Source organism: Varroa destructor, unplaced genomic scaffold, assembly GCF_002443255.2.
Source record: "Varroa destructor unplaced genomic scaffold, Vdes_3.0 BEIS01000002.1, whole genome shotgun sequence".
In the NCBI taxonomy this organism is placed as follows: domain Eukaryota; kingdom Metazoa; phylum Arthropoda; class Arachnida; order Mesostigmata; family Varroidae; genus Varroa; species Varroa destructor.
Genome location: NW_019211455.1, coordinates 56,115,400 through 56,121,644, shown reverse-complemented (window position 1 = coordinate 56,121,644; position 6,245 = coordinate 56,115,400). Strand labels below are relative to the sequence as shown.

At 38.5% G+C, this 6,245-nt stretch overlaps 1 protein-coding gene across 2 annotated transcripts in view; it reads left to right on the top strand.

The window, feature by feature from the left end:
* Positions 1-5,924: 5,924 nt before the first annotated feature.
* LOC111244554 (uncharacterized) overlaps positions 5,925-6,245 on the top strand; it is a 30,693-nt gene continuing 30,372 nt past the window's right edge. Inside the window, exon 1 of one of the 2 annotated variants that reach the window (XR_015320305.1) lies at positions 5,925-6,121. The gene's annotated coding sequence lies outside the window, so the exon portion shown is untranslated. The remainder of the gene's footprint in view (positions 6,122-6,245) is intronic. The other variant, XM_022791779.2, reaches the window with a different exon arrangement.

Here is a 6,245-nt window from a genome sequence, read left to right as displayed (position 1 = left end):
AAAAAAATACCATCTACTATTAAAATAATTTTAAATCGCAAACCATAAAATGTAGATACCTAACTATCAAAGTTCTTGTAATTTTTAAGTAAGATGTAGATCTAGATGCCGGTTGCGGCCTGCTCCTGGTGTCCTCTTTTCGGATAAACGTAAAGCTCAGAATACGTCGGCTTCTAATCCACAATGAACTAAGTTGTTGCAGACGAGCTTAGACATCGTACCCTCGATAACATCTGTAATTTAGTATTGAGCTATTAGGTAATAGTTCGTATTTTTCTCATTAACATGTCAGAAATTGCCCGTGCACGGTCCATACTTTAAACAGCTAGTTATATTTGCCACTTAATATTGATGCACATATATAATAAAAGTATCGCAATAAATGTTGGTGGTAATACATCACACCTACATACATACATACATACATATATACATACATACATTAACTAAAATAATGGTCGAGACGTGCTTTTATGCACCTAATGTTAAGGGGCAACAACAAGTAACCTCACGATGCCTGTCAACTAACGCCAGTTCCGCCAATGTATTATTGCATTGTTAATATAATTGTTCTTGTGATCCGTTTATAAGAATACTTCCCATTGCAGGACTATAATAGACGCATTCTTTGTCGTTACACAATAAATACGTCTTCTTACTATTGACCAAAACTTGTTGCATTTTCCTCAAGACTTTAGTAGTAACAGTAAAACTATACAAGCTTAACAAAATAAATGTTTATCATACCTAGCCAATTCGGCATCAAACAATAGATTTGTTTGGCAATTATGAACTACACGAAGTGGGTTAGATGTCTCTAAACACTTTAAAAAAAATACAATTTTTTAAATAATGCGAAGGTTTTTGCGCAAAAAGCAAGGTTTTAGACCGCTCCGGCTATATTCGTTCAGTAGAATCACCGTTGGTTTAGGGATTCTTCGAAATCTGAATATATTTGTATGTGCGTATAGCTGGCTATGACCGACTAAGGCTCTTAGAAAAATTAACCATTCTAATATACTATTGCTAGGTGGACATTGCTTTGTACTAATGGCACTTTCCAACGACTCGCTGTTAATTGAATTAATTAAATTGGGTAAATGTATTGGACGCTATATATTTAGGGATAATAACACGATTATTTCTGTTCCCTAGTATCTAGTACTTCGTTTCAACCGATATAAATATAGAAATTGCCTAATTAAGTGTTAAAGATTTTGGCTTTATTATAGTTTCTGTACTTTTCTAGCGACGTTGTTCAATAACCCTCAACTGTTTAAAAGGCTAATCATTTCGTAACTTCTATAGCTTAACTTAACGTAACATCTGACCCTTGAACTTGGTTCTTGTGCGGAACACTGCATCAAAGAGTAATTCGAACTAGATGATGTTAAAGTTCAATAACAAGTAGGGTTCAAAAATGTCTACCAGAATTTTTTAGAGCTGTTTCAACTTCTTGTTTGAGCTACGAGTAGTCACATTAGATGAAACCCAAATCAGTAATCTTCCTTTGAAATTTGCTGGTTTTGCCGCTTACATGATACATTCATGTATGTATGTATGTATGTATGTATGTATGTCAATATTTATAACCTACCATTCGATAAAAACCATGGGATTTCGAAGCATTAAGCTTTAACTGAGCTACCACAGGATTGAGGCACCTTACAATAACTCCGATGCTCCTCTAGAGATTAAAAATGCCTAAGAAGCGTGATCTGCAGAACCTTCCTAGAGCTTCGCTACCCTTTGATCTTTGTCTCATCATGGGTAAAAGATTAAAATAATTATAATAGAAAGTCTATTAATTAGTGCAAATTGTTTTTCTTCTGATTGGCGGGCAGCAAAGAGGTCTAGTAAAACGATATAAAACATCGATGTCACTATCTTATGCAACCATGTGAATGTTCTGGTAGAAATTCAGAAATTTGAGTTATGGTATCTCCTATTCTATTTTTTGTTTCAGGTCTCGAAAGAAAGGCAGTTGGACGAAAAGTTTCTCAAAGGTGCCTTCAAAATCCAATAACGTTAAGCCGAAACTCACATATAAGCTGTTACTGATAGCTGCATATGACGAAGTACAATCGCAAATTATGTAAGATTTATATCTCCAATAATATTTATTTTCGATAACAGGACCTAAGCTGTCAGAGGTTTCCAAGAAAGGCACAAATATAGGATTCGTATTCTGATCTGCGAAACCATCCAAAAGGCTTTCTTCCGTGAAAACAATATCTAATGCATTGGGTATGGCGGGTTCCTGAACACTTAGTTTCGCAGACGCTTATGCTGATCTCGACCGACGGAAATTTATTGTTAGGCACGCGTCATTCGACCCAACGTCTACCTCAAACTATAATGGGTTCACGCAAGTGTATAAAGTTGTTTGTCGTGGTAAACAAACGTCAAATAGGGCGCAATGCTCAGATCCTTCTGACAAGCCCAGAACTGGAGATAGAGTAGAGGCTTGTATCGCAGGGTAGACCACTCTGAGTTAAGCAATATGACAGAGGGGTTTGTACCTTTAGGCTTTGCACCTATGGGCCTGCCTCATCCATATGGCCTGATAACGTGTTCTTAGCGCAAAAATGCTGTGTTAGTATTCACACCGTTAGATTGAAGCAAATAGCAATTTTAAAACAAAGCATCTATTCGTATGTATGGAGCCACACTGAACGGATGCTTCGCATCAGTCAGTTCGGAACATGTGAGATGTTAGGCTCGCTCAACGTCGCTACGACTCGCGTAGTAACCTCAACAGGTCTATAAAGTCGGTAGGGAATAAGGACATTGTGCTCACTGCGAAGAATATTATCGAAGAAGCGGAAATCTAGTCGTGCTTCACGCAGTACTTTGCACCCCAATAAAGATAGCAGACTTGACGCTGAGGTGGAATTGCTCACACTCGGCCGACTGCTTGGCTTTACTGAAATAGCTGCGATGTTCATATGGAAAGTTGGGAAACATTAACGACCGATTTGAAAAGGAACCTCGCTTTTCATTTCTATTGGATTCATTTAGTACGGAGTTCGTGCTTACATTAGGAAATCCACGAATGACTGCATCAGTCACTTCAAAGGCAACTGGTAATAGTAGTATAATAATCATATTAATAATAAGCAAGACCGGCCAATATATATGTTTTTCGTGATTAGCAATTTACATGCGAAGTGCAAGCACGAAATTAATCCTAAACTTGAAGAAAAATACCCTGTTGTCAACGAACGCGTTTTCATGACTGCCATTATTTCTTCGGGCAATAGGTACGCATTGGCCGTTGAGAGCTGGCCGTCCGTGGTGACCCCATTTCCATGCCCCCGTTGAACTACTCGTAAGTAGATCTGAAGCGCCATCGATGGAATTAAGAGAACCATTAGACTAGCACGAGTGTGAGACTTGACAAAGGATACCATTAGTGGTCTACGTAGAGCAAAGTCGTTTGACACAACACAAGCTGCAGCTGCAACGAAAGCTGGTCTTTAGCTGGACCGCGAGGAAGCCGGTGATACTAATATTATCGATAGATGGTTAGTTAAACGTACACATACTTATACCTATTTAACTTCATTCATAAGTCATCTCTAGCTTGGCTATAAGAGCATGAAACTAAATATGCTCATACTCTAGCTAACGACTGCAACGAAGCAAGATGAAAAAGGCGCTGTCTTTTCGAAGTAAATCTAGTACGTTTTTCGCAACCATTCTATGCCGAAACCCCGCCTGGGGCACAGACAAGGCATGAGTCATCCTATCGAAAGATCAGGAAAAAGTAATGTTGAACAAAAAAACAACTCTGACTACACAGCCGAATAGAATCGTGCAATTCATGGTTCTCAGTTACGTTCTGGATCGAGAAAAACGGGATGTCTGTCCCCAATGGAATTTTATAATTTTTCATTACACGCATAAAGTTCAAACCAAGACAAAAAGCACCGCATCGTGTTATGAAACTGAAGCATCAGTCGCCTCTAAATATGAATCGATTTAAAAAAAAAACACAAACTCAACAAAGCCAGGTTTGTATTTGTGAAAAAGATCATACATTCGAATACATTTGATCAAAGTTGTAATGTTGATTTTAGAGCAACGTCACCACAAAGGGCGAAGTACAAGAATCAATACCTTTGTGATACTGAACATATATGCTGCGATTTGGAGCAGCATTTCTCTATCGCATACAGTAATAGTTATAATAAAGATAGCTTTAAACTTATCGCGTGGTACCGCTGTCAACAACTTGTGTAAACAGAAAGCTATTATTTGTCTTAGGAACGAAAGAATTAACTAATGATTATGCTGACACTAGCTGTTTGGGTTAGTAACTCGCGAGCAACGTATCGGTAGATAAGACAAGCTTGAAGAAGAAGAAGAAGCCCAATGACACTCTAGCCCTGCTAGTTGCTGATGTTATTCCGTCAGTGAGATGCAAACGATAAAAGCCTAGCTCAGCAGCCTTCACGTTGCCAACAAGCCAATTGCATACAGATATGAATGCCGTTACTCGGTTCGATCTCAGCATCCATATACTCCCAAGATTCAGGACTTTGAGCTCTGCTCATAGCAGAAGCTTCAATCGATTTCGTAGACAACTGCGTCGTCAGCAATCTCATTGTAAAGCTCCGTCATGAATCTGTCTACTGACGTCATCAGTAGTCAGCTGTAGTAAGCGGTAGAGACGCTGACGGTAGAGAGAGGTTAAAGACGCTGGAGCGGACGACCGTCGCTCTTTCGCTGCATGCATTCCCTCAAATACATGGGCTAGTTCAGCTGTTCCCTTCCATCAGTGATGCAATGTCCGAATGGCTACTTCATTACAAGTCGTTGCTCTGTTTGTACGGGCGTCAATAGGTGACATTTGAAATGTAGCTATAGAACAAAACACACATTGAAGTGGTTGTCCACTAGAACGAATGCCGGCTTCGTCTATTTACCTTTCTATGTGAAAGCCATTCGTGCAAATCAAATTCACTCGATGAGGTCATGCTGCAAATAGAATCGTTGAGGAACATCAATACGTCGGGTGTCGACATCTGGATGATGGTCCAGGCGTGTTTCGGGCAACACTTTCTCATTGTCCTTGATAAGCGGATCATACGCTAGAAATTTTGTTTGGCATGGTCTCAATAACTGTAACCAACTGTTGAAAAACTCAAGCTGGAATCATGGAACTGATCTTGCTATGGTCAATCATGACTGTTTCATGAAAAGAAGATGGACATTTCCTATTAACGTCGTTATTGACGTTATCCGAACAGTGCAGTATAAGGTCATTTTTGCAAAATTAGCAGACGACACGGCTATGTATCGTACAAAATTATCGAATATGCATGAAATTACGGCAGGTGTCAAATCAAAGTCTTAGGTATAAGTTAAAATAACTAATCATAAAACACTAGCGTAACGACTTCTCGCCTGAGATTTAGTCGCTTATGAGAAAAATAGCGACCACTGCGAAAGCAATTCTAAAAAAAAAAAAAAAAAAAACACTTTCTAGTTTAAAAAAATCACACGAGAGACGTCTGTGCTGAGTAGAAATGATTGATGGTCATTAAAATTATAACGCCGTTGCCTGCATTCAGATAGTCAATGGATCGTATCACAACATCATCTGCTACGTATCTAGTATGCATCTAAAACATATTATTTAGATAATAAATATTGATTTAGATATCGTACTAACACTGAGAGTGTAAAATCCAATTAAATTAATAGACTGAGTTTTTTTTTCTATTCTAGATTTTCTTGAAAACCAAAGAATAAATTTAACATGTTCTTCTAAGGAAAATATCTTTCGCAAGTTAAAAGATTTCAAAACGAGCATCGTCTATGTCTACTTAGAAGGTAAAGTAAATTTTGAATAAAATTACATTTTTCTGAAGCAGTTGCTGTCTAAGTTCGTTTTTAGCATATAAATTCGAGCTCAGATATATTCAAACAAGCGGTTTGCGCTTTGCTTGCCACCAGATGGTGGGCTTGATGCGTGCACGTTTTTCCACGTCATGCAGCACATCTTTAATAAACGTCAGAATCTGCTGAAAGTGAGATCATTGATCATAACGAAAAGCGATCGAACGCGCAGACGCCGTCCGACTTCACCATACCGCGAGTCGTATCGAAATCTGTAAGTGCAACCCGTTAATTTCGAAGACTTTTTGCTTGAATTTTGACACTATGTCATGTCATAATTGACCTAACATATGTAGCCACGATGGCTTCACGCTACAAACAGGCAGATGGCTTATAAG